Here is a 22,358-nt window from a genome sequence, read left to right as displayed (position 1 = left end):
CACATTGGCCAAAATGGTGGCCCATTTTGATTGGCCCAAACTAGCATTTTACATTTTTGGTACAGGCATTGCCCTATAGGCCTGTCCGAGCCTGGCGGCTCATCCATAATGGCAAGAGGCGCCCACCCAGTGGCCCCTCACCCATTATGGAGGAGCTAAGGAGCCAGCCCAGTGAAACAGTGAGCACTCCCTCAGCTGCTTTATCCAGCTAATGGAGTGCTCCTGGGCTGGCTGAACTGTCAAAGGGAAACACTGTTTCCCTTTGACAGTTCAGTTTAGTTCCCCAGCCGCACATGCTCACTGAGCCATGCAAGTGCTGGGGCGTTTTGCTTCGCCAGCATTGCATAGCTCATTGGAAATGCTGGCTGGGGCACTGCATGTCTGTATGTCCGAGGGGGAGCTCCTGCGCCTCCTTGCACATACGGACAGAGCAGCTGGGGTCATCAAAGAAACGAAGCTGGGGTCATCAAAGAAACGAGCTGGGGGTAGATCTCCGTCTTCGGCTGGGGCCTCCCTCTGGAACAGCGCCCTGCCACTCTAAAACTTGAGGAGAACCATCTTTCTTCCTGCACTTATCAGACCTACCCTGTCTGCTGCCTTAAACGTAGCACTTGCAAATTGCTGGCTGCACTACCACTGTTTGTTGCCTTTATTATTTATTTATTGTTATTTAGCTGTTTCTCCTCTGCTTCGCACTTTCCACTTCTCCCCCCTTCCATGCACTTTTCCCCTCACACTTGCGCGTTCTCAATGTCACTGGGCCTAGTAAGATCGCTGTTTTATTCTCCTCTGTTCCCCTCCCTTGCCTTGTCACGCTCTGAAACACTTGTGTAAGAGCGCGATAGAAATAAAATATCAATGCCTGCCCCCTGGACTCCCAGCAACAATTGCAAACTGTTTGGCTATTTACCCATTTTTTGTTAAAAGTATGCTCTACAATGCAACATTTTAACCTATTATTTAAAAAAAAATTCACAGGGGGAAACCCCCCCCGAACCTCCCCTTAATGCCCCTCCACTTAAAAAAGATTCACCAGCCGCCACTGGCCCTCAGACTGTGTTGGGAACGGGATGGGGGAACCGAGGGACTATGGTGGGAGCACAATGGGCGGGAACCATGGGATAGTGACGGGAGCAGAGTGGGGAGAGCCCTGGGTGTGTGATGGGGTGGGGAGAGACCAGCGACTGGGTAGGAGTGGGATGAGGGAGCCCAGCGACTTTGATGGGAGCAGGTGACGGCGCGCAATATATACTGTCCATTTGGCATTTCTGGGGGGTCCCGACCTGCCCAAATTTTGCTCAGGGGGGCCCTGGCCAAAAAAGTTTGAAGACCACTGGTCTAGGGAGAGGTCTGTCGAATCTGTCCTCTGGGCACTCTCGCTCGAGATTGCCACATGACGGGCCCCGGCTGTCGAATGAAGGTACAGACGTCACGCAAAAAACACCTACCGAGTGCCTATCGTCTGCTGACGGGGCTCTGGTTCAGCCTGCACCCGAAATTCCATGTTCTGTGTCGATTCAGGTACCAAACCCCATAGAGTCGAAATTGGCCCATTTAGTCAAAAAACACGCTTCAGGGGGCCAGGGTAAAGAAAGGCAGTCCAACAAAAAGTCCTCTGAAACCCCTCATAAGGAGAGCTCTCGGGAGGTTAGGCCCACTCACAAGAGTAAAGAACCTGTATCCCATGATTCTCTGTCTTCCACCCTGAAAAAGAAGGCTCCTACTTCTACCTTACTTCCTCCCACACCTGAAGGTTTAGGGATCCCTTCCCAATCATTGGTCATCCATAGTTCTGCCTAATGGTCGGCTGAGGATATAGACAGGGTCATGAGGAGGATGTCCTTCATGGCCAACTTCTATGAACACGACCCGAACTATTTCACAAGCTTCTACTCCATCACCCCCGCCCCCACTACAGCACCCTCTGGGTCGCAGATCCCTGCTCAACCCCCTGCTAAGAGGTCTCGCCCCGAGAATCCAGTGCAAGGCACCGTCATTGATCTCTATGACCCGGACTCCGATCATGAAAACCTCTCTGTTCAAGAGGCAGCAGACCCTTATTACGGGGACGATGAGGACCCTGAGGTTGACCTCGAGACGAATATGTATGTCACAGAGACTCCTGTTAATCAGAACACACCGGTCATGGACTCACCCATTGACAATCAACCCCTACTAAAAAACGTTTTTAAATTTATTTGTATTTGTAGGGCGCGCTACAGCCCGCAGGCATAGAGGCGCTAATCAGAGTTTAAGGCAGCTTACTAGAGTGTTACAATGAAGCCGCCCAATAAAAGAAAGAACTTGTCCACATTACAAGTACAAAATATTACAGGTTGAGACAAATCAAACAAAGAGGTCGGTCTTGATGGCTTTACGGAAGACAGAGTGGGAGTCAATAACCCTGAGGTGGGGTGGTAGAGCGTTCCAGAGGGTGGGGGCGACTGTGGGTAAGCTGGAGCCCGCCGGACGGGCTTTGCTAGTTCTGGGAGCAGACAGTAGGTTTGAGTACTGGGATCTGGATGGTTTGTGGGTGGTGGGTTTTGTAATCCTTTGTGCTAGGTAGGGAGGAGCGAGGTCATGGAGACATTTGAGTCAGGGCCAGGGCTTTGAAGATGATCCTTTGTTTAACTGGAAGCCAGTGGACTGGTCTTCTAAGTTCAGAGATGTGTTCTTCGTATGAGAGGCCCGTAGTGGCTCTGAGTGCGTTATTTTGGACAATTTGGAGTTTGGCAATATTCTTGGCAGAGGTGCCAATGAATAAGGCATTGCAGTAATCAAGCCTAGAGCCAATGATGGACCTGGCGATGTGAGGCAGTTTTGTTGGGACACGAAGGGTCGGATTGCGTTGATAAGTTTGGAGTAGTAGGCAGACATAGAGGCTATGGCATTCACCTGTCTATTCATGGTCACATCAGGTACTAGAAAGACACCAAAGGTTTTGATGGAAGGTGAGGCAGTGATAGGAATATTGTCAATGACGAAAGAGGAATATTGGTTGCTCAATTTATTCAGGGTGGATGTAGAACCAACCAGCAGAAGCTCCGTTTTCTCACTATTGGGGAAGAGCCAGTTTTCTGCCATCCAAGTTTGAATTGTTGAGTAAATGGAGTTCAGGGTATTCTGGTCGGATGCGTAATCTCCTGAAAGGGGGATCAGTACCGGAGTGTCATTTGCATAGTTCATGTATGAGATGCCCAGGGAGTTGAGGATTTTAAACAGGGGCCTTGCGAAGAGCTTGTAAAGGGTAGGGGCCGTGCATGAGCCTTGCGGGACCCCACACTTAATAGTGCTAGGGTCAGCGCAGGGAGAGTCCGAGAAAACCTTCATAGCTCGGTCTTTTAAGAATGATTCTATCCATTTGCAGGCATTATCGGAGAAGTTGGCTATTGACAATAAAATGCTGGCATGGTGTTTTGTGGTAGACCAGGTCAAAGGCCGCCGACGGATCGAGGAGCAGGAGGAGCCCAGGTTTGCCTGCGTCTGAGGTCATCAATTTGGTTTTTGAGGTGAAGGAGAGCCGTTTCGGTCCCATGACGTGGCCTGAACCCGGATTGTCTAAGTCCAAGGAGGTGGTTGTCCTCTAGGAATTTCTGAATTTGCAGATAGCTGCTTTGTCCAGAATTTTCAGTAGGACGGGGACAGTGGTGATGGGCCTGTAGTTGCTAGGGATGGCTGGGTCTAGGGAGGGCTTTTTAAGGAGCGGACAAACCCATACTTCCTTTAGATCTTGAGGGACTTGGCCAGAGCGAAAAGAGGCATTGATGAATGCTGCTATGATTGGGGCTAGTAAGGGAGCACAGTCCTTTGATGACTTGTGCTGGGCAGAAATCACCCTTACAATTAGAAGGTTTGATGGTTTGGAGATGTGAAACGACCTCTGAAACACTCATGTCTTTGAAATCAAACCGAGGGGAGGGGTTGGAGTGAGAAGCCAAGGTATGGGTGCTTTGACTACTGGTGAGAAGTTTGGAGATCTCCCTTTGGTGAGCGAGGATTTTGGCCTGTAGGATTTAAAGTTTTTGTAAGCATGGCGTACTGGATGGAATTGCACCAGGATCCATCCTTAACAATTGGTGAGGGTGGGGAGCAGGGGGTCTCCAGTTCTCTGAATATGGCGAAAATTTCCCGGCTCCCACATTTAGCATTGGAGATTCTAGCATTGAATGAAGTGGCTTTGGCGTTAGTTATGGCGGTTTTGTAAAGCTTAGAGGTGGTTCTGAAAGCTATTCGGGTGGCTTCTGTTGGGTTATTGAGCCAGGTAGTGAGGGCTGCTCTTTTCTTCCCTCGCATCTGTAAGAGATCCTGGGTGAACCAGGCATTACAGTGCTTAATTTTCTTTTCTTTCTTAAGGGTGAGAGGTGCTACCAGGTCAACGGCCTGGGAGAGGACCCTTGTGAAGTCGTTGGCAAGGATTTCTGGGTCCTTTGAAAAGGGGGGTAGGAAGGCGGGTACCTTGAGGTGCTGGGAGAGGTTGCTGTGGGTGACGAGTTTAGTACTGCACGTGAGGGCAGCTGGGAGTGCGATAGTGGGCTGTTGGGGGTCCTTAGAGTTGATGATGTTAAAAGTGATGCAATGGTGATCGGTCCAGGGCAAAGGTGAAATCGGGGGGGGGGGGGGCTGAGCGAGCAGTTGTGGTGAGCAACCCAGTCTAGGGTGCGGCCTTTTCTGTGGGTGGGGCTGGATATGGTCTGTGAGAACCCTAGTTGTAGATGGGGCTTTCAGGGCTTTGGCCTGCGTGTCTTTGGGGTCATAGAGGCCCAAGTTAAAGTCACAGAGGAGCAGGATTTTAGAGGATTTCTTAAGGTTATCCGAGATCGAGTGGGTGAGGGCCCCTTGGAAGTCATTAGATGGGCCTGGAGGACAGTAGATGAGGTGAATCGCGATGGTGCAGTTGTGGGAGAGCTTGAGCTTAAGTAGAAGGTAGTCTGAGCTCTGATCAAGGTCTTTTTGGATTGTCCCAATTGAAAGGGAGTCTTTGGCGATGACGGCCACCCCCTCAGCTCTGTGGGAAGAGCGGTCTCGTCTGTAAATAGTGTACCCAGGAGGGATTGCTAAGGCAAGGGCAGGTCCTGATGCATACAACCAGGTTTCACTAAGGAATAGCATGTCAAGGTTGTTGTGAGTAATGAGGTCATGAACATCTAGGGCAGTGGTCTTCAAACTTTTTTGGCCAGGGCCCCCCTGAGCAAAATTTGGGCAGGTCGGGACCCCCCAGAAATGCCAAATGGACAGTATATATTGCGCGCCGTCACCTGCTCCCATCAAAGTCGCTGGGCTCCCTCATCCCACTCCTACCCAGTCGCTGGTCTCTCCCCACCCCATCACACACCCAGGGCTCTCCCCACTCTGCTCCCATCACTATCCCATGGTTCCCGCCCATTGTGCTCCCACCATAGTCCCTCGGTTCCCCCATCCCGTTCCCAACACAGTCTGAGGGCCAGTGGCGGCTGGTGAATCTTTTTTAAGTGGAGGGGCATTAAGGGGAGGTTCGGGGGGGTTTCCCCCTGTGAATTTTTTTTTAAATAATAGGTTAAAATGTTGCATTGTAGAGCATACTTTTAACAAAAAATGGGTAAATAGCCAAACAGTTTGCAATTGTTGCTGGGAGTCCAGGGGGCAGGCATTGATATTTTATTTCTATCGCGCTCGTACACAAGTGTTTCAGAGCGTGGCAAGGGAGGGGAACAGAGGAGAATAAAACAGCGATCTTACTAGGCCCAGTGACATTGAGAACGCGCAAGTGTGAGGGGAAAAGTGCATGGAAGGGGGGAGAAGTGGAAAGTGCGAAGCAGAGGAGAAACAGCTAAATAACAATAAATAAATAATAAAGGCAACAAACAGTGGTAGTGCAGCCAGCAATTTGCAAGTGCTACGTTTAAGGCAGCAGACAGGGTAGGTCTGATAAGTGCAGGAAGAAAGATGGTTCTCCTCAAGTTTTAGAGTGGCAGGGCGCTGTTCCAGAGGGAGGCCCCAGCCGAAGACGGAGATCTACCCCCAGCTCGTTTCTTTGATGACCCCAGCTTCGTTTCTTTGATGACCCCAGCTGCTCTGTCCGTATGTGCAAGGAGGCGCAGGAGCTCCCCCTCGGACATACAGACATGCAGTGCCCCAGCCAGCATTTCCAATGAGCTATGCAATGCTGGCGAAGCAAAACGCCCCAGCACTTGCATGGCTCAGTGAGCATGTGCAGCTGGGGAACTAAACTGAACTGTCAAAGGGAAACAGTGTTTCCCTTTGACAGTTCAGCCAGCCCAGGAGCACTCCATTAGCTGGATAAAGCAGCTGAGGGAGTGCTCACTGTTTCACTGGGCTGGCTCCTTAGCTCCTCCATAATGGGTGAGGGGCCACTGGGTGGGCGCCTCTTGCCATTATGGATGAGCCGCCAGGCTCGGACAGGCCTATAGGGCAATGCCTGTACCAAAAATGTAAAATGCTAGTTTGGGCCAATCAAAATGGGCCACCATTTTGGCCAATGTGGACCATTTTGATGAGTTTCTTAACTATGCAGTTAGTAATGTTGACCATTGTTGCTGAATATATCACAATTTACTTACATTTTAACACAAAGCACCCCTTTGGGTACTATTGAAACAGTGGGCTTCATAACTACTCTGGCGGTAGCTGTGCCGGTAAAACCGGCACGGCTGCCACTGGAGTTGCATCCGGGTCTGGCACCCGCGAATGGGCAATTACTAGGTCATGCCGAGTTAGGCGGACATGATAATTGCCCTTTCGAAGGTGCCGGTAGATCCCCATTCCCATTTGAGCCCCATATGGCTCAAATGGGAATGGGGAGCTCGGATGCACCGGCACCGTTAATAACGGTGCTGGTGCATCCGACGAGCTGAGGTCAGACCTGGCGGGGGCTGTCAAGCACCCACGAGCACAACTCTTACTATGGCGGAACGGTAGCAACGGTGCCGGTAGCTTACCAGCACCGTTGTTACTGGTCCGCCATAGTAGTAATGAGGCCCAGTCTGTGACTAAAGGAATGAATATCCATTTACAACTCTGGGCCACTTTTTCATTGTTGCCTGAGACAGTTTCATGCTTCAGCCCGCCCATGTGGGCCACCCGTGCCCATTTCTTCCAATCTAAAAAAAAAAAAAAAAAATCTTTTTTCATGCTGAGCTCTCAGGGCCCCCCTGGGATGCACCCGCGGACCCCTAGGGGGTCGCGACCCACAGTTTGAATACCACTGATCTAGGGCATGTGCTGGCAGAGACCTAGAGTTCACAAGGGCACATTTTAGGTGCCTACAGAAGGGGGGGGCATCGGAGGGGGTGTCTGAGCTGGGTAGGGCTGGGGGCTGTGCTTGAGTGGGACTGCCAGGAGAGCAAGGTAGCACTTTGGTGGAAGCAAGCCTAGGTGAAGGCACGTCAGCAGAGGCGCTGACAGTGGTGCAGGCACTAATACAGGGCAGCACATCAATGGGTACCGGCATAACTGACGGTAGAGCAACAGTGGCAGTGGTGCAGGCATTAATACAGGGCAACACATCAATGGGTACAGGCAGAGCAACAGTGGTGCAGGCATTAATACAGGGCAACACATCAATGGGTACAGGCAGAGCAGCGATGGCGCTGGCAGTGATGCAGGCACTAATACAGGGCAACACATCAATGGGTACAGGCAGCAACAGTGGCGCTGGCAGTGGTGCAGGCACTAATACAGGGCAACACAATGGGTACAGGCAGAGCAAAAGTGGCGCTGGCAGTGGTGCAGGCACTAATACAGGGCAACACATCAATGGGTACAGGCAGAGCAACAGTGGCGCTGGCAGTGGTGCAGGCACTAATACAGGGCAACACAATGGGTACAGGCAGAGCAACAGTGGCGCTGGCAGTGGTACAGGTAGAATACAGGGCAACATATCAATCGGTACAAACCTGGTAGAAGGCACAGTGGCAGTAGTGCTAATCTTGGCATTAGGTAACATTACATTGCGGCTAGAGGTGGGTGTACAGGGCCAAGGTCCTTTCCTGTGCATTGTAAACGTGGACTTGCCATCGTGGCAAGGATCGTTTCGATTGGACGGGGCTACTTGATTGCGGCTGCCAGTAGTCAGAGCGGAAGCATGCTTGGGAAAGCATGCAGTGTCCATAATCGGGTAAGTGCATGCTTACGGGAGTAAGGGGAGGGGCTTAGTCTGTGGTCAGCAGGTGATGCGACCGAGCACGGAACCGTTTCGCGATTGGGTCGGCTCTGGAGGTGTGCGGGAGATGTTAAGGAGAGTCTTGCCCGCAGAAGTAGTGACCTAGAGGTGTGACTTGGCTGGTACGTGTGTGTGTAGCACCTTGTCATGTGTGTGCACAGGCAATCGTTTCTGGAGATGATGCTGTGTGAGGTGCAGGACTCGGGACGGTAGACGCCGGCAATGGTCTTACCTCCCATCCGCACCTGCGAGCAGCGAAGAGCTGCAAAGAGTAGAGCTGGACTTTCCTCACGGCCTTCGCTCTGCGGCTTTGCCTCGCGGTGCGCCTCCCCTCCATTTAAAGCAGGAGGGGAGGGCCTGCTGAAGTGTGGCGGCCTATATGGACGCTTGTGGGTATTATGTTTATCGGTCTCCATGGGAACAATGGCGGCGGCCATTTTCTCTTCGTTCACGGCCTCGTGGACGGAGGGGAAGCTCCTAGGGATGGATTCAGCACGGAGTTCCAGATCAGCTGTTTGATGGTGCGGTGTGTAAATGAAGTGCTCATCAAGGCAGCAGAGCATTTTCAGATAAAGACTCAGAAAGAACAAGAGAAAGATTTCGTAGATGAGATCTTACGAGATAGGAAAGCTGTTACTCAGTTTATCCCTCCCCTCAAGTCCATTCAGCGAAAGATACAACCATCGCTGGAGACACCTAATCTTACGTGGGCAGTGAACCTCCGAATAGAGAAACCATTTAGACCGGCCCCTTCTGACCCGCTGTACATCAGAGGGCAACTGAAGTCTGATTCATTAGTAGTGACTATAACAAGAAAGAGGGCTGGTACTCCCCTTGCTTCCCCTGAGGCCCTGCCTGACAAGGAAAGCAAGAGACTTTACACAATAGGCAGGAAGATGGTTTCCTTCGCGGCATTCCAGACCAGGATTGCTAACAGTTCTACCCTGTTGGCTAGCTACAACTTCCACAAATGGGATGAGTTCTCGGCCTTACTGTCATCAGCCCCGGAACCACTTAAGTCTTAGCTAGCCCTGGTGGTGCCCCGAGGGCAGAGCATTGTCAAGCTGCTTTTTAAAAACCAAGCTTAACGCCGCGGACAACGCCGGCAGGATAATAGCGGAGGGGACAGTTATCAAGTGTCACACTTTGTTGCGCCAATCATGTTTTATACCACAAACGCAAGCTACCCTTATTAACCTGCCCGTTGAGCCCAATGTACTCTTTGGCAAGGCTGTCGAGGATGCCTTAAAGACGGCCAAAGAATATAACCTACTGGCCAGAGGGGAAATCACAATTTTCGTCGCTCACGAGGCCAAAATTCACAGAGGGGTTCCACTTATAACCAGAACCAAGGTAGTTCCTGGGGAAACAATCTGGGTCAGTCCTCCCAGAATTACCCTAGCAGACTGCGCAGTCCTGCGGTCGTGGTAGGGGCAACTCCTCCCGAGGTGGCACCGCACCTCAGAATCAGTGACTATCCGCTCCAGGTGCCCTCCCATGTTTCTCCAGTAGGAGGGCGCATATCCAGCTTCACCCACGTATGGGAGGCAATCGCCACAGTAAGATGGGTGCTGTCCACCGTAACAGGCGGATATTGTATAGAGCTGCTCCAGCAACCCCAGAACCACCCCCCACGACAAAAGACCCACGACAAGGAACACCACCGCATCCTCCTCGAGGAAATCACCACGCTTCTTCTAAAAGGACGTCATCGAGGTTGTCCTGGCCAACCAGGTAAACCAGGGTATTTATTCAACTTACTTCCTTGTGCCACAGAAAGATCTAATGACGCGCCCAGTATTAGATTTGCCCCCTGCAAACAAATATCAAGCCACAAAAATTCTGCATGACTACACTACAAGAGGTAATCTACAGAATCTACAAAAAAAGGGGGATTGCATGGCAACACTGGATATGAAAGATGCTTGTTTTCATATTTCAATGTTCCCAGCACACAGAAGATTCTTGTGTTTCAGGATAGCGAACCAGCACTACCAATTCAAAGTGCTGCCCTTCCGAATAGCATCTGCTCCAACGGTATTCACGAAGGTACTGGCGGTGGGGCCAGCAGACCTACGCAGGGAGGCAATCCCAGTGTACCCTTACTTGGACAACTGGCTGATCTCCCCTAATTTGCAGACAAAACATTCAGAGAACTATCAACCTTCTTTTTCAATTGGGCTTCTCCATCGGGAAAAAATCAAGCCTAGTGCCAAGCACGACCAAACGGTTCCTAGGGGCTGTCATAAGCACGCAAGAGGGGTTGGTCTTTCCATCAGAGGAAAGAGTCCAGAACATGTTATTGCAAATACCTCATTATCAGGCCGGCCGCCAGATAAGGGTGTGCAAAGTTATGCGTTTGCTAGGCATGATGGCATCTTGCATTTACCTGGTACCTCATGCGCGTCTGCGACCCATGCGGGAGTGGTTGGCGAAACAGTGGTCTCAGGCAAGTGGGACGATTTAGTGGTTGTTTCGCCAACACTAGTACAAAATCTTCGCTGGTGGACAAGAGAAAATCTGTTGAAGGGGAAACCCTTCTATGATCTGGAAATACAAGCGATTGTCACGGCCAACGCCTCACTCACCCGCTGGTTGGGTTGCTTATTACCTTCACCACACAGCTCAGGGTCTGTGGTCGCATGCAGCAGCACAGAACCACATCAATCTGCTAGAACTACTGGCAGTATTCAAAGCCCTTCAGGCATTGGAATCTCACCTAGCAAACCAATCTGTGCAAGTCCTGACAGACAGCACTACAGCGATGTTTTACATCAACAAATGGGAGGGCACAGGTTCTCCAAATATGTCCAGGCTTGCGCAACAAATTTGGAAATGGGCACTCAAACGGAAGCTATTCCTATCGTCACAGCATGTTCCAGGGGAACTCAACTCCACTCTCTGGCAGACTCATCGAGCAGAGATCCCCCTACCAGAAGAGCACAAGTGGCAACTACACCCAGGGGTCGTAGAACACCTCTTCTCCCAATGGGGCTTCCCCACAATAAGCTTGTTCGCTACAAGTGGAAAAGTCAATGCCCAGACTTCGCGTCCAGGTTCCACCAGCCAGGCTCCAAGGGGAATGCTCTATTGATGTAGTGGTCAGGGAAATGTGCTTACGCCCCCCCCCTCTGCCCCCCAAAACCTCTCACGAGGAAGGTGGTGAACAAAATACACGAGGAACAAGTGAAGCTCATCCTAGTTGCTCCTATGTGGGCAAGACAACCCTGGTATACACATCTGCGCAAACTGGCGATCTGCGATCCCATCAAGCTCCTGTGCCTGTACAATCTACTCACTCAACATGGGTGACTAACAGTGCACCCTCAACCTCACTCAATGAACTTGGCAGCATGGCTCCTGAAATCATAGTTTGGACATCTTAAACTACCACAGAGGTGTATGGATATTTTGAAGAAAGCAAGAAAGCCTAACACTAGGCACTTTTATTTCGACAAGTGGAGGAGATTTGTAATTTGGTGCCAGTCTAAACAAATGAACCCCATAGAATGTACTCCATCACACATTCTAACTTGTATGCTCCACTTGCTAGATTCAGGGTTAGTATGGAACTCTTTAAAGGTCCACCTGGCTGCCTTATCAGCCTACACCACCTCCCACAGTAAGGTCTCGTGGTGTAAGGTGCCTGTCATCAAGGCATTCATGGAAGGGGTAATGAGACGTCACCCTCCAATTACTAATCCACAGCCAGGTTGGGATCTCAACGTTTTGTTCTTGCTAAGCTCATGAGACCTCCCTTCGAGCTGATGCATACGTCTAGTCTGAAACACCTGATTTACAAGACTGCCTTCTTAGTAGCTATCACTTCAATAAGAAAAGTTAGTGAAATACAAGCATTGTCAGTGCAGAATCCTTTCTTTGTTGTACACAAGGACAAGCTGGTTTTACGTACTCATCCTAGGTTCTCCCCTAAGTTCATCTCTAAATTTCATGTAAACCAGTCTATTGAGGTAAAGGCTTTCTTTCAGGAACCCACCAGCTCAGCTGAGGTAAAACTCCACACACTAGATAATAATAATTAAAAAAAAATACTATGTAGACAAGACCAGACCGCTAAGAAAAGCAGATCAACTGTTTGTCTCCATAGAAGACCGCATTTCAAAGAATGCCATCTCCAGGTGGATAATTGGATGTATACAATTGTGCTATTCCCTATCAAACAAGACACTGCCTTTTACGCCCAGAGCTAACTCCACAAGGAGCACAGGAGCCACTCTGGCTTTCATTGCAAATGTCCTTCTAGACAGCTTCTGCAAAGCAGCTACATGGAGCTCAGTACACACTTTCACTCCGCATTACTGCATTGACACTCGCTCCAAGACAGATACACAGGTGGGACAAGCGGTTCTAAGACATCTGTTCGCCCATGAACCTTCTCACATCTCACCACCTTCTTCTTCTAACACTGCTCGCTAATCTATGCACCGCATGTGATTTAAGCTGATTCCACAAGCCTCAGATACTCACCGTAATTGTATTTCTGATGCTTGTATCTGCTTATATTCACTATCGCCCACCCTTCTTCCCCTTGGAGAGAAGGCGCATGGATGCTTATGAGCTTGTCTGACACGTACCTGCTTGGATACAACTGTATTCACGCTACACTTCATGCTACCTAATGTCAGAAAAATAACAATCTGAGGGACCTCGACGGATGAAGGACCATGGGTACAGTAGACGTCGCACTAGGGATAGTATTACTGGCACACCCTGTCGATGTCCCTTTTCGAGTTTAGAAAACAACAACTGTAATACTCCGCAGCTACCACTAGATGTCGGCCTATGCACAGCATGTGCATCTAAGCAGATACAAGCATCAGAAATAAGATTACGTTGAGTAATGCATCCCATATTTATATTAGTATAGTGAAGGTAGGAAAGTCTGTTTGAGCCAAGTCACACCACCTAGTAGCCATTGCTGGAAGTTCGCCTCCAGTTCTGAGCCACAACAGCAAGGCATTGCGGGTATGTAAATGAGCTCAAAATTTTTCTCCAGGAAATTGTGTCTAAATGGGCAGTGCTACTTTATACATAGCCTAATCGACTATACTGCACTGTTGATCCCTAATAAGGGTGAAACCAGGTAGGTAGGTGTCCTGGCAGCCTTGCAAATGTCTGTCTTTGGTTGATTAAGCTATGTATAAAGTAGCACTGCCTTCTTAGACAAAGACAATTTGAAGTTAGTTACAAGATCAATGCAGATTATCGCACAACCAAAATTTGAGAATCTGTTAGGTTTTAATAAAGCTTTATTAAGATACATTTTGCTTTGTATGATGCCTATTCTGAGACGTTATTTTATTTGCTTACTGTAATTATTTTGTAGTTTGTATCCATGGACAACTATATAAGAGAATATATGTTACATATACATTGTGTGGACATTACCTTATTTTCCATTTATGAAAAGTGTTCACTGTATGTCGAAACTAGTTGTCTACTTCATAAGAGTTTCCTTGACTGTGCTGGCCATTTTACCCCTTTGTGAATCAGGATACTTTTGGGATAAACACCATGTGTGGACCACGTTGAAGTGATATACTGTGGACTGTTAATTCATGTGGTTATCATTATCACTGTATGTCAGACAGGAGACGTGTATGGACTCTGGTTCTGTAGCCTTAGTATCTTCTGTACACTCACATTCTCTCCTAAGTTAATCTCCTGCAATATGTCAAATACCTAGGAAGATTTCACAGACCATAAAGGAGAATTGGCAAATGCAGTTAAGATAAAAAGGAGAAAGGATCTTACTTACCAAACTACCCCTTTAGACTTCAAAGTGAGGAGATGTTTCCTAATGTAGTGGCTGCGGTCATGCGAGAGAATACGTGTCTGTACCCTCATCTTGTGGTACTTTGCAGAGGCTCTCTGGATTTATTCAGTCAGTCAGACATACTTTTATTCGGTTTATGACTTTCAAGTTAAAAAATAAAAATGCCATATTAAAAGCTCTAGGTAAAATCACCAAATACAGATAGTCGGGAGGATTACATATGAAAACATCAGCTTGGCAACATTTAAGTGGAAACTCATGAGTTTAAAGAGCATAATCAACTTTCTAATTTGATACAAAACACAGGTAATACTAAGCTTAAATTAATAAAAGCCCAGGAGAACAGATGCTTGCAGCCATGGGTTCTTATTCAGCAATGGGCCCTATTGGTGACTCCATCCTGGCTCGGTTTCTCGGAAGCCAAGCCCTTTGGATGTAACGAGTGGTTCTGAAGACAACATGTGGGAGGGAGGGCAAACATTGACATAAGAATTGCATAGAAGGGATTAGCTGACAAATACAAGTGTTATTAATGATAGGTCTCAAATATATGCATCAAGTAGTTGGTCCTATTACATATTAACAAAAAGTGAAATGTGCTTTCATTCAACTATCCACACATAGGACACAAGTCGGTTTGCGGGCCCTGCCATGACATGAGCAGCTTTGTTTGTTTGTTTTTTTGTTTTTATTATTTATATTGCGCACCTGACCCGGAGGTATTCGTCCGCGAAGGCATAAAGAGGGTTGTTAAGCTTAAGTTACATAGAGCACAAGAATGAGTACAGCTAAGGTTACAATGCTGTATGCATGAACAACAGGAAAGTCAAATAATAATAGGTATATACAGTAAGAACCAAGAATAAGTATGAGGCACATACATAAAACAAAAACCAGTGAAGTCGCATATGTACAATAAATACTAGGATTATTGCAGGTCAGGTAGGGTCAAACGTCATGTTCATTTGGCCAGTGAATGAGACTAGATCTGAATTGTAAGGTAGATCTTCCCTTAAGGCAGGGGGGAGGGAATTCCAATGTTGTGCAGCTTTGACAGGGAAGCTACTCCCACCAGATTTAGTAAGCTTAAATCTGGGTACTAATAGTAGGTTAGAGCTGGTTTTTCTTAGGGGACGAGAAGCTGTTTGTCTAGTGAATCTGGCTGTGAGGTATTGTGGGGCTGCTTGGTTAAGACATTTGTGTGTCAAAGATGCAGTTTTGAGGAGGATGTTGTCTTTTGTAGAGAGCCAATTAACTGATCGCCTGAGGTCAGAAATATGGGCATTTTTGGGGAGACTTAGGGCAGCTCTCGGGGCATTATTTTGGAGAATCTGAATTTTGGACGTAATGCGTTTGTTGCTGCCTATATATAGGGCATTACAATAATCCAATTTGGATAAGATTAGGGCTCTCGCTAAATTAATGCAGTTGTCGGGTGAGAGGAAGGGCTTGGCTGCCCTGATCAGCTTGCAGGTGTAGGAGGTAGCTGAGGCCATAGCGTTTACTTGCTTACCAAAGGTAAGCATAGAGTCTATGTAGAAGCCAAGAGTTTTAACTACCTTAGCCACAGTAATTTTATTGTTGTCAATTATGAGGGATGCATAGTTGGGACCTAGTTTTTTGATGATGGATGGGGTACCTAGAATGAGTTCTGTTTTGTCATCATTCAGGCATAGACCGTGAGAGGCCATCCATGCCCGGATGATGAGGTAAACTCTGTTCACAAAGGCCATATCCTGGTCATACTCTCCCGTCAACGGGATGAGGATCTGTGTATCATCGGCATCATTCGTGTAGGTGATACCTAGATCATTGAAAAGGGGCTTTGTGAAGATGATGTACAGGGTAGGAGATACGCAGGAGCCTTGGGGTACACCGCATGATATGGGCGCGGGGTCTGCAGCTGCTAGAGGAGAGAAGACTCGCATTGTCCTATTATAAAGGAAGGACTGGATCCAGGTGACTGCCTACTGAGAGAAGCGGGCTGCGGAGACCAGGTGGTTGCAGAGTATAGAGTGGTCTACCAACGCGGCTGAGAGGTCGAGGTGTAGCAAGAGTGCCGTTTTACCTTTGTCTCTGTGTGTCCATTTGTGCCTTGAGGTCTATGAGTGCAGTCTCAGTGCCATGCTGAGGTCTGAAGCCAGACTGACGCACTCCTAGGAGGTGGTTTTGTTCCAGATGATGCTGGATTTGTAGATATGCTACTTTATCTGAGATTTTCAGTAGGAATGGCACTGTGGTTATGGGGCGGTAGTTAGTGGGGATGAAAGGGTCGAGGGTTTGTTTTTTAAGGAGAGGGAGGACCCAGGAATGTTTTAGGTTGCTAGTTATGTGGCCTGATGTGAATGAGGCGTTTATAAGTTTAGTGATGAATGGGGAGAGTTCACGGGCAGCGTCTTTTATGATTTTGGGCTGGGCATGAGTCACCATGACAATTGGACAGTTTGAGGGTGAGGATAACTTTTTCGACTTCTTTAATAGAAACTTTATTAAAGTGGAAACGGGGGGTCAGAAGTGTGGGTGGGGTCTGAGTGGTCTGGGGTGGTGTTATGATGTTCGTGACAGTCTTGCGAGTAGGAGCATTGATGCCAGTCTTAGAGGCAATAAAGGTATCTTTTTTTATTGTTAATCTTCACCTGGAGAGTTATCTTGTTGGCCAGGGCATTTTGTATATTCGTGCACCAATTTTTGTCCTTAAGACAGGAGTCGGGAGCTTGAATGGGAGATTCTACCTCTTTAAGGATGGCAAACAATTCTTTGGTATTTGATTTGGCTTGGGAGATTCGGGAGTTGTAGGAAGTTTGTTTGGCTAGGATAATTTCAATTTTGTAGAGGGTGGCTAGTTTTTCAGGTTATTTTTGTTGAGGTCTGAGGGGTCTGATGTCCAGATTATTTCACTTAGATGTTTCTCTTGTCTGATTGCTTTCAGGTGAGGCATAAACCAAGTGTTTAGGTATTGGCGATGTTTGCTCTTTCTAACCTTCAATGGTGCAATGACATCTAAAGATGTGAGCATCACTTTGTTGTACATTTCTACCATAGTAGATGGGTCGGTCTGGTCTGAGATAGAAATCAGTGTAGGAAGGATGAGGGGGATAAGATGTTCAGGAGTAATATTTCTTTTGTTTCTAGTAGGAACAGCAGGTGCTATACTAGTATTCGCAGGAGGTGTGGCTTCTAGCGTGAAGGATATCAGGTAGTGGTCGGACCAAGGCTGAGGCATTCTAGAAGTGATAGTGGTTGGGCAATTGTGTTTGGCAACCCAATCAAGGGTCCTTCCTTTAATCTGAGTAGGTTCTGTAATCTTTTGGGAGAATCCTAGTTCCTCAAGGGAGTTGTTAATCTGTATAGCGTTAGGGTCTAGTGGATCACTGAATCCGAGGTTGAAGTCTCCTAAAAGGAGGCATTGTGATGATTTTTCTAAGTTGTCAGATAGTAAGTTCATGAGGTCTTCCTCAAAGGAACCTAGGGGGCCTGGTGGTCGGTATATCAAGTAAATAGTGATAATGTGACATCTACTGGCAAAGATCCAAGCCTAAATCATATATAGAGAGATTTCTCAAAAGGTGGTGAGATTATATCCAAGTAGGTTTTAAACCCTACCTCCACCCTAGATTCAAGATATTCTGGGCCAGGTTTCAGCTTTGTGGTATCAGCTATCAAATGCTCATACTTTATTTTTGCTTTAATTGTTAGGGTGCTTATATCCCGGCCCAAAAGACCATGGGGGTTATTGCATATTTCAGTCATGTCCCGTTTGAAAAGACATGTCTTGTAGCAGCGTAGCCAATTAGGGACCATTCCCCTCTGTAGACTCTTAGCCTGGAACAAAGCATCCCTATATTTTCCTTAATCTTGACCATTCCAAACTCTGGCCCAATTTTTTCAAAAATGGCTTGAATGAGACCTGCGCCACTACTCTGGTGTTATCGAGTTCCAGGTTTACCAGGGCTGAGGGGGGTGAAACAGGCAGAAGCAACAGTTTCTTTAGAAATTTATTTTCACAGGTGCTCAATTTGGCAGTGTTAGCAAAATGCCACAATTCAGAACCATAAATTAATGCTGGTATTGCTTGTTTTTCTAAATAAGTTCAGTGCGGGGGAAATTGCACCTGGGCCATGGTTGGCAAAGAATGACAGAATACCACCACAGTATTTACCTAATGAGGGCGCCGATTTGGCAACCTGGGCCCTCCAACCGTTTCCTCTAAGTGGACACCCAGATAATCGAAGTGGGATAACTAAATCTATAGTGGTATAACACACATTCAGTCTTCGTGATTTCGCTTTAATGTGCCGAGGTTTAAAGACCATGACTTTGCACTTGGCGAAGTTCAAAGGCAAGTGCAACTGTGTCCATTTATAGACAAAGCATGCCTCAAACCTTGTGGGGTGGTAGCCAAAATCACAGCGTCCTCCGCATAAGAGTGCAGAGTATTTGTCAGAAGCCTTCTTTGGGACGTCCTGGCACCCACTCGTCAATGCGTCTATGATTTTCTGCACAGATATTGAATAAGATGGGAGCCTGGACACATCCCTGTCTAACACCAGCATTTACCCCGAACTCCTGGGTCTGCTCTCTTCCTAGCCCATACCCAGGTGCCTTGAGATTTTTCAATAAATTAAGGGTAGCCGCCACTTCATTTACAGTGTATGAAAAAGAAGTGGGCGAAGGTGGTCTGTGGACCGTGGAAATCAGAGGAAGGAAGACATTATCTAGATAAAGATTTGAGAAATGGGTTTGCCATTCAATCTCACCGATACTACATTTCATGGCCCTGTCCCCTTTCAGATAGTCATCCGATATCAATTTTCAAAAGGAACAGATGTCATCCGATTGTAAAGCCCTCTGAAGCTTGGTCCACTGCTCAAGGGCGAACTCTTTTTTCTTTTTCACTGTGTACTCTTTATATTTTGATCTTATTTTGTCCACCCCCAATGGGTTACTTGCACATGACACAATATCTCTTTTAGCACTGTGGCAAGCCTCATACCAATTTACTCTAGACAGAGAATGTTTCTTTACTCTTTTAGCACTGTGACAAGCCTCATACCAATTTACTCTAGACAGAAAATGTTTCTTTACTTCTTGAGTAGGGAGTGAGATGTGAAGAGCTAAGTAAGTTCTTTGTGAGCTGCAGAATTCTTTCAGTATGATTTCATCACTGCAGTCCAAGTTGCAGATTGCACTAATGTGTAAAATGGATGCATAGATAACGTGTTTAGTGCCCTGTTTCAACAAGTTAACCCATCTAACCGCTTTGCGGTCATGAACGGTTAATTCCAACGGCCGACAATAGGGTGCACCGTAGCGCCTTCCTCCCCCTTGTTGTTTCCCCGAAATTCAGCTCTTAGGGCATAGTGAAAATCGGCAATCCTGGCCCAATCTTTCCCAGAAATGTGTAGGTAATCAATCAGTGAACTCCCATTTGTCCTGTGAAAGGTCTTGTTGGCAGGTTGATTTTTGGTAAAACGGCCATTGCAAGCCCTTGAGTTCAGATTGAATAAAATACACATAGACTCGAGAGTAAGGAGGTGCTCATAACTGTGAGGAGTAGCATTAAGGGACGGAATGTCACAGGCCTCAACCTGATCATCCCACAGTCCAATAACATCCTTAGTGGGTTCCAACTGTAGGTTAAAATCCCCTATCATCACAGTATAGTTAGAATGCATGTCAACCGGTGGCTAAGCAGGTCTAATAACGCTACCTACAGGGTGTGCGGAGGACTCGGGGTGGGCGGGGGGGTTTGACTCGGGCGCAAAGATATGATTACCAACTAGCCTACTGTTTCCAGTATTTTATTTTGATTTTATTTGTTTTTTTATAGCACGCCTAATGACATACCGGAGTTTGGTTTCTAAGCACCGGTCTGGGATTCAAACCTCTTGCTTCCAAGACTAGCGCGTTGCCCCTTTGCTATCCTCCGTTCACACAGTATTTGATTGGGCTGAAGCGGCAAGTAGGATTTTCAAGGATTTACCAGATGTTATACCGATTATGACCTTCTCCCGGGGATAAGTCCTAAAATTAATGGAAAGGAGGCCTTTCAACAACTCCCGCGACACAAAAAAACGCCTTAATGTAATCAAAACCTGAGTTAGGAATTGCCCCCCCCCAACACAATAGACAATATCATCCCTTATAACCGAGAAACTGACCTTTATATTGCAAATCCAAGAATACACTTGTTCTTCAGGGCTTTGAGGTTCTCAGGGACGTTGGGGGCAAGGTTGGGCACATTGACCATCACAAAACTGGGGCCTCTGATTTGTCCCCTCACCCTATTTTATTCTATTGTATCCATGGAGACCAAACGGTCCAAGAGGCCCACCTATTTTAATTAGGTTTTGTCCTGCTAAGGGTGGGGGGACATTGCGGAGTTCTATATGTACTGGTATAGTTTCCTCTTCCCCCAATTGAGACAAAGGAACGGGGGCAGTTTACCACTCTGGGATTTGCTACCAGTTTCTGCATCATGTGGAACACTTGATTGCCTAGCAACAAGGTTTGGGCCATACGGGAGAGTCTGTGAGGGGGCCACAGCTTTGGGAGGAGGCTTGGTGGAGGCCAGATAGCTAGAGTGGCTATAATTATTTGCCAAAGAGTCAAACAACCCCTTAGGTTCTCTGAGTTCACCCATAAGGCCCCCAAAGTAGTCCTCAATCCTATTGACAATTACCTCCTTTAAAGCGGAGATGTTATTCTCTAGTGAGCCGATTACCCTACTGCCTTCTAGATCGGTTTACCGGTACCCGTTACTCTGGTCGCCCCCCATGCAGCGCTCTCAGCTTTCCTTTTCACCATGTTAAAACACAAAAGAACGTGTGATTTGAATAAACAAAATAAGCAGCATAAACAACCTAAAACTGTCGAAAATGGAGAAAAAAAACTCCCAGCAGTCACTTAGGCCAGCATTAATCGCAATGCTAATTAAATCCGAGAACTAGGTGGGAGAGAGGCATGCTCGACTGGCTTGCGAGGCAACCATAGTCCGACTCTTCCCCCTCTCTTTCTCACACTTCAAAGTCAATATGGTGTAGCAATGCTCACACGCCGATACAAAGCGGGGCAAAAGGTAACTTTCTCGGTTTAAGGGCACAAGTCACTAAATGGTGTGCCGTGTAAGTCCAGATCAGCTTATATTTGACACATCAATAAAATAGTTGTGACCCCTGCTAGCCACCCCTGTTCTTGTGCACAACCATCAGCGAAGTTCAGAGCATTTGCAGCATTCCAAGCGTCGGCTCCAGTATCACAGTTCAACTCAGCAGTCGCAGCATTTACCTTATTTCGGCAATGCCTCATAACTCTTTACAAACTTCGAGCTTCAAACTTCGTTGTGGACACAGGGGTTGCAATGAAGGAATAATGAAGAGCCCCTTAGGACCCCTGAGCCTCATGGATTGCGGGAACAGTAGCACTCTTTGCCGGCAGCAGGCTTCGCCACAAGGGTGACCTGCAGATGTTTTTAACCACCACCTCTTCCTCTCGTTAGTGCACGTAGGTGTGGCTTCCTGAGAAAAATGCAGCTCCCAAGCAAGGGAGGGGGTGGGTAGCGGGAACAGCAGCACCCTTTGTCGGCCTGTATTTACTGTCTGGCATAACAATGGGAAAGCTAGATGCACAGGTAAGCAGGTCCTACACACATTCTACACAAAATACTTTTCTATACAATAGATGCATCTTGTTCTGGGTGCAGATTTTCTGAGGAAACTAAGCAATGAAACAGGGTCTTGCTCTTCTCATACTGCACTGGCGAAGGTCCTGTGACTTAATACATAATGGAAACCGTTCTTGCCTATAAAATGTGAGCTGCTGGTACATTTTCTAGAGTGGAATCATTTTTGTTCAGGACACTGTGTGAGGAAGAGGTTCTTTCTCTGATTGTGTAAAGGAAGGAGAAGATCCTTGCTCTTGTTACAGAGTCGGGACTTTGCAGTGTTTATTACCTAGTTGGTGGAATTAGCAGCACTTATTGGATATGAGCAGGAACGGCCTCCTTTTATTGGATGCACTGCGAGGAGAAATATTCTGCACCCATCATAGTGAGCAATTAGGGGCCATTGTGTGTGTTTTACAGTGGGAGGAGTAGGTCTTCGCATATACTCATGGTGAAGTTGTCTTTGAACATTTTACGCAGATGGAGGCAGTATTTGTTTCATAGCTGTAAGATGCTTTGGACACATGCATGGGAGGATGGTCCTTGCATTAACCACACTATGTGGGGCCATCTCTCGGACGCATTCTGCATGTAAACACACGGGGAGGCTATGTGATCTTGTTCTTATGCCATGGAGCTCCCTGCCTTTATTACACAACAAGAGAAGGTCTAGCACACAAACTGTGAAAGGGTAGGCCTTTGAACTCCCTTCCCATTACAAGGTGCTGGAAGATGTCGCT

At 47.4% G+C, this 22,358-nt stretch overlaps 1 protein-coding gene across 5 annotated transcripts in view; it reads left to right on the top strand.

Annotated features, from left to right (window-relative positions):
* The window catches only part of DIS3L (DIS3 like exosome 3'-5' exoribonuclease), a 1,101,103-nt gene that overhangs the window by 731,017 nt on the left and 347,728 nt on the right, over window positions 1–22,358 (top strand). The window lies entirely within an intron of this gene.

Source organism: Ambystoma mexicanum, chromosome 11, assembly GCF_040938575.1.
Source record: "Ambystoma mexicanum isolate Mex_15411 chromosome 11, UKY_AmexF1_1, whole genome shotgun sequence".
Classification (NCBI taxonomy): Eukaryota; Metazoa; Chordata; class Amphibia; order Caudata; family Ambystomatidae; genus Ambystoma; species Ambystoma mexicanum.
This window is presented reverse-complemented; position numbering and strand designations above follow the sequence as displayed.